This window comes from Podarcis filfolensis, assembly GCF_964270895.1.
Source record: "Podarcis filfolensis genome assembly, chromosome: 7".
In the NCBI taxonomy this organism is placed as follows: domain Eukaryota; kingdom Metazoa; phylum Chordata; class Lepidosauria; order Squamata; family Lacertidae; genus Podarcis; species Podarcis filfolensis.
This window is the reverse complement of record NC_139603.1, coordinates 6,227,538-6,240,005: the sequence shown is the minus strand read 5'-3', so window position 1 is coordinate 6,240,005 and position 12,468 is coordinate 6,227,538. Positions and strand designations below refer to the sequence as shown.

The 12,468-nt window shown below is 43.9% G+C and overlaps 1 long non-coding RNA gene across 1 annotated transcript; it reads left to right on the top strand.

Moving 5' to 3' along the window:
* The first annotated feature begins 800 nt into the window (after positions 1 to 800).
* Positions 801 to 2,399, top strand: LOC310767628. Its single transcript, XR_014550984.1, has 3 exons — positions 801 to 1,101; positions 1,604 to 2,003; positions 2,136 to 2,399. It is a non-coding gene; the product is annotated as an uncharacterized lncRNA (long non-coding RNA).
* Positions 2,400 to 12,468: the final 10,069 nt, after the last annotated feature.

Sequence of the window (12,468 nt, the reverse complement as noted above, 5' to 3'; positions counted from 1 at the left end):
CCTCTGGGAGGTCGGGGAGAGAGGGAGCGGAAATAACGGAAGGAGCCTGCGCGTGCGCCCTTGGAGCCGACCGCGCGGTTCGTTGCGTGCTCTCAACCAACGGTTTCAGGACGCGGATGCGCCTGCGCGCGACAAGGAGGCTTATCCTCGCGCTTGCCATATTCCCTCAAGTGAAAATCCGGACAGATATGTTGAGATTTTTTTGGGGGGGGGGAACAGCTCCCCCAACAAAACAAAACAAAAGTTTGGGGGCCTTTTCGGATTTTTAAAGGGTTATTTTCAAAAGAAGAAAGAAAATAAACCCCCTTGTCGTACGTCCGGGTTTTGTTGATTCTGCAAAAACCACCCCATTTCCCTGCCTGATTCGCAGATGTGACAGGGAAAACCCAGACGAATGGGCCTTGCTCCTTAAAGTGCCTGGACCAGGAGCTTTCTGGAAGAGAGAGATGCATTATTATGATTATGTGGCTTATTGAATTTATACACCACCACCCTTCACCCAAACTTGGCAGGGAGCGATTTACAGCGCAAGGAAGTAGGAAAAGCACAGAAAACAGAGAGGAGAAATGCATCTGTAACGCCAGCTTGCGATCTTTTCTAAATAACTTGAATAAAACTGCTTAACCCACTGAAAGATATATTTGAAAAATGCATGTTAAGGGGAACAATGCCAATTGTTAAGTATGATAGCTACAGTAACAGGGTCATGTCCTCCATTGTGACATGTCTCCCTGCTGAGTGAGTTGGCTGAGAATTTGGGAAGAGCAACTATTAGAAAAGAGGTTGTTTACATGAAAATGAAAATTTCTTCATCTCGCCTGTAAGTCGGAGCTCTTCTTTCCGCAGTCTGCTTCTTTTGCTACCCCTTAAGATTTAGAAACATAGGGAATCAGGTCATGGTTAGATTTATTTTTGAAGATTGTCCTCAAGGCCATCTTAGATGCTTTGAGGGAAATGGCTTGCCTTCCCCCTTGTGGGCATCATCACAAGAAGAGCATCTCCCAATTTTGGCGGGTCCTTTGACAAGATGTCCCCCTCTGTGGGTTCAACTGCTTGCTGTACTCTCCAACAGAGGTTTCTGAAAGTAGGTTTAGTTGCCAGGTGCTCCAAAGTCAGCACAGAGATATAAAGTATCAAGGAAGTCTCTAGAACCCATTTCCTGATTATTTTCCCTCTTCTTCCCTAGGTTTCAAAGGCTACATGGGCTGCTGGTCTCCTGTTGTCACATGCCAAAGATCCATCCGCTGGTCTGTAAGGAGGAGGAGGTAGAAATATCGCCACATCAATGGGATGATGAAGTAAATGTAATTAAAAATAAGAAGGAGGAGTTAATGCAGATACGAACCATATACTGTATGTAAGACTGTATGACCAGGGAATGGACGCCACTGATGCCAACATGGATGGATAGTGTTGATCTTTGTTCATAAGAAACAGGGGGGCCAGAGAGAATCTGACTTGCTGTGGGGGCAGGGGGCAGGGAGGAGGCAGCTCCCTGATTCAAGAAGAGTTCAGGGATGGGATGATGACTTTGGGAAGAGTAACTATTTGAGCAACTATTTGCTCTCCAATAGAGGTTTCTGAAAGCAAGTTTAGCTGTTAGATAGAGAGTATCAAGGAAGTATCTAGAACCCATTTCCTGATTATTTTCCCTCTTCTACCCTAGGTTTCAAAGGCTGCATGGGCTGCTGGTCTCCTTCTGTCACATGCCAAAGATCCATCCCCTGGTCTGTGAGGAGGAGGAGGTAGAAATATCGCCACATCAATGGGATGATGAAGTAAATGTAATTAAAAATGAGAAGGAGGAGTTAATGAAGATCAGAACCATATATGTATGACTGTACAACCAGTGAATGAATGCCACCGATGCCAATATGGATAGTGAGTGTTGATCTTTGTTCATGAGGAACAGGGAGGCCAGAGAGAATCTGGCTGCGGGGTGGGGTGGGCGGCAGCTCCCTGATTCAAGAAGAGTTCAGCGATGGAATGAGGAAGGAAGAAAGGTAAGTCACCTTGAGATCGTTGCAGAAAGATGGGTTATCAACATAATAATAAATGAAAATGATTCTTAATATTTTCATTTTTTATTATGTTGATAACCCATCTTTCTGGGTTTCTCATCTTTTCTCTTCCAGGCAGCGACAGCAGTGAGGCCCGCAACTCCAATACAGCTCTCCTCCCACCAAGACCCAGTTCTATGGTATAGATATATACCATAGATTCCGGCGTATTAGGCGCCTGGGCGTATTAGTCTTATAAGCCCAGTTGCCTAATACGCTGGGCAGCTCCGCGCCGGGAGAAGGCCACCCGGCACGGAGCGGTGCCCGCCAACCCTGCTGCTGCTTCTGAAGCAGCAGTGGGTGGGCTCCGCGCCAGGCCACTTTCCCGGTGCGGAGCAGAGGCCACCGCTGCAGCAGGGGGGGGATGTCCGGCGTATAAGGCGACCCCCGATTTTTAACCTCTTTTTCGGGGTTAAAAAGTCACCTTATAGGCCGGAATTTACAGTATTTAAAAAACACTATGAGTCTCCAGTGTGGTTACTTGTCCAATAATGGAAAGAAGAAGTCCCAGAATGGATAGCAAATCTTATGAAACATGCAGAAATGGCAAAACCCACTGCTTACAAACTGCTTACAAAAGAATGGAAATATTTACAAATAAACTGTAAACAGATAAGAACATTGTAATAACCTGCAGTTTTATAAGAGTATATTTAAAGTAGATGAATAAATGAGCAAATTAAGTTAATTTGGATATGCAGGGGGGAAAATATAAAATATTAAGTGACAGAAAGATGGGAACGGAAGTTGAATTTTGAAATGTTAAAATGATTGTAAAGTTATTGAAATGTATAAAACTGAAAATCATAATAAAAAAGTAATGTCCTCCTGGACATTTTTGTCCTCCTGGAAAAAAGCCACAAGTGGGGTCCTGGGCCCATTGCTCTTCAATGGCTTTATAAATGACTCGAATGAAGGAGTTGATCATCAAATTTTCAGATGACACCAAACTGGGAGGGGTATCTATTGGTGCAGAAGACAGAATCAGAATTCAAAATGACCCTGACCCTAACAGATTGGAGAACTGAGCACAAGCTAACAAAATGAATTTCAATAGGGACAAATGTAAGGTTTTGCATTTAGGCAGGAAGAACCAGATTCACAAATATAGGATGGGGCACAGCTGGCTTACTAGCAGTAAAAGTGAAAAGGATCTAAGGGTCTTGGTGGACCACAAGCTTAACATGAGTCAGTGGTGTGATGCAGCAGCAAAAAAAGCTAATGCTATTCTAGGCTGCATCAACAGAAGTATAATGTCCAGATCAATGGAAGTAATAGTACCGCTCCAATTCTTTTGTGAATGAAATAAAATGGTTTCAACTAGTTTTTAATAGCCGATAATCAAATGTAGAGCTTGGGGGTACATCTAAACATGGCTTAGATCAACTCTCCAGATGTTCAATGTCCAGGGGTTCAATGCCTGGCACCCAGAAACTCATGACACGAGAGTCTGGCACCCACAAACTCATAACATTTCCCTTCCTTGCAACCTAAGGAAAGCTGTTTATTGGCAGAACACACTGGGCAGAAACAGAAAGAAACGGGGATGAGGAGGTCTAAGGGTGAAGTCTCGCTCCTAGCAACAAGTCATAGGAAATATATCCCATTTTGTAAACTACTTTGAAGGTGGTAGTTGCTTTATAATCCAGCGGTAGAGAAATTTTATGAAATTAATTGATTTGGGCTCCTCCAAACCACTTGGAGGAAGGAATGGAGGGGGTGTTAATCAAATCTGCAGATGACACCAAACTGGGAGGGGTAGCTAATGCCGCAGAAGACAGAATTGGGCAGCAAGAACCAGATGCACAAATAGAAGATGGGGGACACCTGGCTTACTAGCGGTACATGTGAAAGGGATCTAGGGGTCTTGGTGGACCACAAGCTTAACATGAGTCCACAGTGTGATGCAACAGCAAAAAAAAGAAAAGAAAGGCTAATGCTATTCTAGGCTGCATCAACAGAAGTCTAGTGTCCAGATCAAGGGAAGTAATAGTACCACTCTATTCTGCCTTGGTCAGACAACGCTTGGGAGTCCTGTGTCCACTTTTGGGCACCACAACATAAAAACGCTGTTGACAAGCTTAAACTTGTACAGATAAGGGCAACCAAGATGATCAAGGGTCTGGAGAGCAAGCCACATGAGGAACGGTTGGAGGAGCTGGGTATGTTTAGCCTGGAAAAGAGGAGGCAGAGAGGAGATATGATAGCCACCTTCAAGTATCTCAAGGGTTGTCACATGGAAGAGGGAGCAAGCTTGTTGTCTCCTGCACTGGAGGGTAGGACTTGAACCAATGGCTTCAAGTTACAAGAAAGGAGATTCCAACTAAACATCAGGAAGAACTTTCTGATATTAAGAGCTGCTCGACAGTGGAATGGTCTCCCTCTGTAGGTGGTGGACTCTCCTTGCTTGTAGGTTTTTAAGCAGAGCTTGGGTGACCATCTGTCATGCATGCTTTAGCTGAGATTTCTGCATTGCAGGGGGTTGGACTAGATGACCCCTGGGATCCCTGCCCACTCTGCAATTCTATGATTCTATGCCATGAAGAATCCAGAATAGAACTATATGGATAGAAAAAGCTTAATTCTCAGTGACTGAGTAGCAAGGAGGTTTAGCCTCCACTCCAATGATTTGTCTTAATGTATCTCTTTGCGTTCCCCTATTCAAGTGAACGTTTACCATTCTTGTTCTGCCCTTTGTCCCTATACAGGGATCTCCCTCACAGGGATCTAGAGGCAGAAACCACTCTTGCTACACAAATACACACATGCACGTGCGCGCACACACACACACACTCTCCTAATGATGGGTGTTTTGCTAATAGATGGACAGACAGACAACAGGCGGCGGCAGCTTAGCTCCAAAGCCTGAAGACTTCATCTTCCGTGCAATGTTGGAGACCAAGAACCTGCTTTCATACCACTCTGTAACAGCAGGGTTTGATCTCCCCTAAATTGGTTATAGAGACATTGGATTAGCAATTTTGAGGTAGTAAGGATGGAAGATAAAACAAAGTGTGACAGGCTAAGCAGCCTCTGTCACTGGGATTGATCACAGAGCTAATATCCAGTGACAATAGCGCATAAATAACACAATAACCCAGCTTTGGATATTGGCACTATCACAGCCCTTTAACCTAGCAATAACTCATTGGGAAAGCGTAATCGTATCAGAGGCACTACACAGTGGCTCTTCTCCCACCTGCCACTTCTGCAAGGTGCTGAAGCCAGACCGCTGGCAGGTGTAGAAGTAACTGCATTAGCTCCTTTGGGGAATTTTTTAAGAGGTTCCAGTGAGCTGAAAGTACACTGCTTATCTGAAAGCACTGCACCAAGGAAAGCAAGCATGGGTTGTGAGCTCTCTCAGCGCATGTCAGAATATCTATGTCTCCTGTCAATTCTTGCCATTTCACAGCGGAAGCTCCTCTGTTGGGCAAAGTAGCCCTCCCAGCACCTCCAGATCCATAACCCAATCTTTCTCCTGTCACAGTCATTAATAAATTTTTCACTGACTCAGAGGCTTTTTAAATGCTTTGCCCATCTCTGCTTAGCCAATCAAAAATAATCACTGCCAGCAGGTCCCACCCCTGTCTCCAGTATCTCCATCCCACAGGAGCGGCTTTGGTAGGGAGGTGGAGTCTTTTGCTCATTCCCCTCCCTTCTCTTCCTCTTTAAGAACCCAAAGTGAGAGATAAACAAGCTAAGCTTTTATAAGAAGGGTGGGGCAGGGCACTGTTAGCCATCCCTGTCAGACAATCCATACTAAGCTTATTTTACAATTTTTTGACCAGTGTCTGGTGACTTGTATATTTAAAAATATTTAGGGGGGGGACTGAATTTGACAATTTTGTGTAATTTAGATTGAGTTGCAGGAGGAAAGTTCAAGCACGGTGTTTCAGATTCTGAGTGATTGTCAGTCCAGGCACTCAATCACCCGAATGTTGTCTGACATCAAGGTCTCCAAGTCGGAGAAAACCAGAGTGATGTCATCAGCAAACTTGCTAAGTGTGTGGGCCATGCCATTTATTTTAATTCCTTTAATACGATAATTTGCCAAACACTGTTTTACCACTGGTTTGATTGCTGAAATGAAAAGCTGGGGTGATAAAGGGCACCCCTGCTTTGTTCCTCTTTGGACCTGAAATCTGATCAAATATTGGCCATTCTGCACCACCTCCTTAAGGTACCATGAATCTCAGCTTCAGTGAACGTGTGTGACTGTTGGAGAAAGGGAGGGGTCAGCTCGTTCTGTTTTACAATAATGAAGCTGTGAACTTAATAGGCATTAATTGGCAGGGATTGTGAGGGAGAATCTGCTGGCTGGAAGCATATGGAAGCAGCAAACTGGAACTGGTGACTGACAGTCAGAACCTGTGGTGCTCTCATAATTCCAACAGCAGATCTGTGATGGATGTGTCGGCTTCCCACTGCTCTGCCTTTCAGGCAGATAGACCTGCATCACTTCTGTTACCAGCTGCGTCCTGAAAGGGAGAAAGACAAAATAGAAGGAGAGGAATGGAAGAGGAGGAGCTATTCTCTAAACTACCATGCCTAATTTTTTCAAAATGTGTTAAATCTCTATGCCCTGGGTCCATATTATTAAAGTGTTCAACTGGTATCAATACAACCACCCGAAACTCTTATTTTTTTGCGTTAGTTTTCCATGCATCTCTCAGTATGGGTTGTGTATTTATGTAGTAATCCTTCTTCGGTGCATCTGTGTTTATGTTCCTATCATTTTGATAGAAGTCTGGATATCTGTGGATCGGTGTCAGAGGGAAGATTCCTGGCAATAAACTACCTTTCCTATGATGCCAAACCTTCAGTGCAGTATTGATGGTATAGTGGATTTTTTTATTTGCTATGTTTTCCTTTAAAGCCTTTTTATTAAAATGAATGCCACCTGTAGCTTCCTGTGCCAATAAAGTTTTCTTTCAACTTGTACCCATTGCTTTTCCCCCGTGTCATTCATGAGGGTAATTAGGTATCTAAATTGGGATGCTTTGTTATAAAGTAAAGGTTGTGGGATCCACATCCACCTTCTAAAGGGGATTTGCATCACATGGTTTTTGCTATTCTGGGTTTTGTGCTTTTGAGGGTGAAAAATTCTATTTGTGATGCCATCTCTAGAGATGATGGTATTTCCCAGGGTAGTGTATAGAATAAGTACATATCCGAAACCAGGGAAGAGAAGCAGCGCAAGAAGAATGGAAAAAATTCAAGGACTATTTAAAGAAATATCACAAAGTTAATGAAAGTTAGAATGATGTTGGACTGGAAAGTAAATGGTTACTATTAGCAATGGTTAAGACAAGGAGAATAAGGAAGATTAGTTTAAATCTAAATTAAAATAAGGGAAGATTTGCTGAGTAATCGATAAGAATTTGGAATACAGAAAAGGGAGGCATGAGGAAGTCGGGGAAGAAAGGTATAAGAAATTAGGATATGAAATGGTACATGTTTTTTGTTTTGTTTTTGTCTTTGTATGTTTATGTATGTTATGTTTAAAAAATTCTTGAATAAAAATATTATAAAAAAAAAAAGAATAAGTACATAAATGTATGTGAATCAAGGTAAGAGCATCATTTTTACGGTAGCTCTTCTACTGAAAAGTGAAAGATTCCAATAAGACAATGTCTATCTCTGGCTTCATTTTGGACCACAATTGACCATAATTATGGCAAGATAGTTTATTTTTGAAGACCTGCACACTTAAATATCTAAATGAGGATACCATTAATGGTATTTGTAACATTTGTGCAAATTTAAGTTGTAATTTGGGTAGTATATTCACTTTTGGGCCCCAAACCCATGGAAAAGTTGCTGGATCTAATCTAGACTTTTATCTAATCTAAGATTTTGCCTACGTTCTTAAGTTTATACCTACACCCCCCCCCCCTTATCTGCATGTTCAGCTGTACCTCTGGCTAGAGCTTACAATGTTCATATCTCCATGCTCTTTGTGCAGTGTTCAGAATACTGATGCAGATCACAAAGAACTCCTCCACACATAGTCTCTGCTTAAAGGTTTGGCTAAATGTACAGAGATCTGGAAGAGGTCTACAGGTGTAATTCAGATTCATCATGCGAATAGGGCTCAAGTGTAGAGTAAGAAGTATAGACAGGTCAAATGATATACATGCAATACATGTCGATGTGAAGCAATTCCTGTATTTAAGGAGATGTTACGATTGTGACAACTTTCGCTTTTGCTGTACTTCCTTGGTTCTTGTTGTGATAATTAAATAACACCTTCAAGGCAATGACTTTTAAGTCAAGGATCTATTAAGTAGAATCACAATATGACTGGAGATTTCTTACATTTTCAGGTGTAGGGATGCAGGTGGCGCTGTGGTCTAAACCACTGAGCCTCTTGGGCTTGCTGTCAGAAGGTTGGCGGTTCAAATCTGTGTGATGGGCTGAGCTCCCATTGCTCTGTCCCAGCTCCTGCCAACCTAGCAGTTTGAAAGCACACCAGTGCAAGTAGATAAATAGGTACTGCTCTGGCGGGAAGGTAAACAGCGCTTCCATGTGCTCTGGCTTCTGCCTGAAAAGTGAGATGAGTGCCACATCCCATAGTTGCCTTTGGCTGGACTTAACCGTCCAGGGGTCCTTTACCTTTACTTTTACATTTTCAGGTAAGATATGACTGGACAAAGAAATTACATTTTAAAAGTGAGGTGGGGCAATGGGAGTGCGGTAAGTAAAATTCAAGCTTTTAAATCAGCTTAGGGTGCATTAATTGCTGCACTGTAAACCTTTTGAACAGTTTAAGACTAAGCTGATCTTCGGAGCAATTTAAGCAGTTTAAAATCCTCAAAGGACTTAACATTCTACCCAGGTTAACTAAACTCAAGTAGCTTAAAGCAGTAAAGTAAACATGGTCTCTCATAAGTTTAATTCCCACAGGGTGTAAGAATCAGCGTGCTCCAAAGGGAACAGTTCCATTTTGGTATTTTTTTTGCAAAAATATTTGTTTCACATTATTGATGTGTAAACATTACTGCTGGTATTTGAAACTGAGTACAGTGGTACCTCGGGTTACATACGCTTCAGGTTACAGACGCTTCAGGTTACAGACTCCGCTAACCCAGAAATAGTACCTTGGGTTAAGAACTTTGCTTCAGGATGAGAACAGAAATCGTGCTCCGGCGGCGCGGTGGCAGCGGGAGGCCCCATTAGCTAAAGTGGTGCTTCAGGTTAAGAACAGTTTCAGGTTAAGAACGGACCTCCAGAATGAATTAAGAACTTAACCCGAGGTACCACTGTACAGGCAGTGACCATTTTAGGCACATCTCATATATGTGCGACCAGTCATGTGCACATCTCACTGAACCCGGAAGTGACCCAAAAACATCCCTAAAATGGACCCTTTCTGAGCTCGAAGCATGGGTACCCCCAACAAAAATTTAAAATTTGGCTAAATATTTGGAAATATTTGGAGTTTATTATGTAACGGTATAATTTGGAACTAATGTGATTTGATTGGTTGTTAATAAAAATTATTTTAAAAAAAAGAAAAAGAAAATGATATGTTAAAAAAACTAATAAAATTATATATATATATATATATATATATATATATAAACATAGAGACAAGGTCTCTCTCTCTCTCTCTCTCTCTCTCTCTCTCTCTCACACACACACACACACACCAGTGGCGTCGCAACGGGGGGGGTGGGGGCGGTGTGCCCCGGGTGCCATGTCTGGGGGGTGACATGAAGGCACCCCGCGGGGGCTCACAGCGGTGCGAGCAGCCATCGCACCGCCACAGCCGCATGTGGAGGATCCTCTGTTTGTGGCTGCCGCGGCAAACTGCTATGTACAGCACATGTGTGACATTGCACACATGCACCGTAGGTAACGATGCTGCACATGCGCTGTACATAGTGGTTTGCTTCCAGCGCCGCTCCAGCACTGTACGGACGGTGGTGGGATCCCTCCGTTGCCACTACAGCCGTGAATGGAGGATCCTCTGTTTGCGGCTGCAGCTGTGAGCAGAGGATCCCGGCACCATCCGTATGGCGCTGGAGCGCCGGCACTGGCAAACCGCTATGTACAGCGCATATGTGGTGTCGCTACGTATGGCACATGCGTCATACGTAGTGACGTCACACATGTGTCCTACATAGCGACGCCCTGTCCCAGGTGTCACGACGCCTTCACTCGCCCCTGACACACACACTGACTCCGTCAAACCAAAGGAGGCAAAAACTCACAACCTGTGTCCTGTAGTCATCATAAATTAATGCCAATGAAGCATTTTGCACTCAAAAGCGTGACTTGTCCGCAGAGCTGGATTCTCCTTTCATCAGCACAAAAGGAGAGAAAGAGAAAAGAGGGATGCTTAGGAAAGGAACTGGAAACAGAACAGGCAGAAACATGGTGCCGTTATACAAATCCATGGTGTGATCACATTTGGAAGATGGTGTGCAGTTCTAGTCACCAGCTCAAAAAAGATATTGTGGATATGGGAAAAGAGCCACCAAAGTGATTGAGAGGATCGAGCAACTCCCCTGTGGAGTAAGGTTGCAGCATCTGGAGCTTAGGGGCTTAGAGAAGGGGTAAGTCAGAGGCGACATGTTGAGATTTGTGCATTGCACGGGGCGTTGGACTAGATGACCCTTGGGGTCCCTTCCAAGTCTATGATTCTATGGTTCTGCGTAGCAGCAGCAGCAGCAGCCATGCACCTCTCCTCTCATGTGATGTAGGAGTCAGTAAGGACAGAGGAAAAACTAGAACAGTGTCTAATAGGAGAGATACCTAATGATGCCACAAAGGCAAGGCCACACTCTTAATCATTGGCACCAGGTCATAAGAAGGTCAGCCAGATATATCTAAAATCAGGATTATAACAAGGAGATTATCCCACCTGAAGAAGTCTCTCTGAAGTTCAAAGAGCCAATCCTTCCAATATGTTAAACATCTCCCAAAGTAATTAACCAAAGCAACTCTGAGAGAGGAAAATCTTTGCATATTTAAGGTACTTCAGTGTGGACTTTCCTGCCTGCTTGCTGGGAAACACTAGCCTTCTGTGGGGAAAAAAATCTGTATAAGCCCTTTCTCTGTTTCAGGCCGTGTCACAAAGAAGTCCCACAACTGATGCATCGCAGCCATAAGACCAGTTTAGGCTCCCCACTGGCACATGAGGGGCCAGTAAAAATAAACAAGCCAGGAGTAGCTGGAGAAACCTTTATGTTATGGATTTGCCTGATGAGCAAATGGCATGTTTGATATTTGTTTATTTTATTTTAGACGTTTCAGGTTTTCATTGCCTAGGCTTTCTGTGATTTAAATGAAAGACTTCCTCTTTGCAAACAGGTGTTTTGGTTCCTATTGATCCCTGCTGGGGAGTTAGTAATTTTGCCTCGAAAAACCAGTATGTGGATTGCCCTGCACCATTTTGTGTGTGTGGGGTGCAGTGGAGCCAACTAGTGGCTGCCTTGAGTTAGACCCTGCCACCCCCCCCCACAAAATCCCCCCCCCCCCGGGAGCTCAAGGCCACCCCCTTCCCCCGCCTTAGAAACTGTTTCTATCCAAATGTGATTTTGGTTTTAAATGCAGTGTAAGGTAGTCTTTATGTGGGTATATTGTATTCAATTATGGGGTATCAGAGTTTTTAGGGGCTGACCAGGCTGGGATAGCAGGCTTGTGGGTTTTTGAATGTCTGATGTAGATTTTTTCAATTTCGGTGTTCTGTATAGGACAATGACAAGAAAGATTATTGTATTGTGTCGTGTCGTATCTTATCGTTGTCAAATGTATGTTAGACCAAGAGACTGTGTGTGGCCTTGAGGTTTTAGGGCTGCAAGCAGACACTTGGAGCTGGGTTGCCCTGGTCCTATTCTGATACTTTAACCACTGTACTATGTTAAAGGTAAAGGGACCCCTGACCATTAGGTCCAGTCGTGGCCGACTCTGGGGTTGTGGCGCTCATCTCGCCTTATTGGCCGAGAGAGCCGGCGTACAGCTTCCGGGTCATGTGGCCAGCATGACTAAGCCACTTCTGGTGAACCAGAGCAGCGCACGGAAACGCCGTTTACCTTCCGCCGGAGTGGTACCTATTTATCTACTTGCACTTTGACGTGCTTTCGAACTGCTAGGTTGGCTGGAGCAGGGACCGAGCAACGGGAGCTCACCCCATCGCAGGGATTAGAACCGCCGACCTTCTGATCGGCAAGCCCTAGGCTCTGTGGTTTAACCCACAGTGCCACCCACGTCCCACCTTACTGTGTTATAAGAATTTTTAAGGTCTCAAATATAGAATAAATATTCATAAATGCACACATATCTAAATATATAAACCATGTATCTGAAATAGTACGGGAGAGCAATCCTGAAGCTATTTTGACTCTCCCAATGACTTCAAGTATTCCTCTGCAGTAAGGGAGGCAAATTGGGAAAGCCTTCC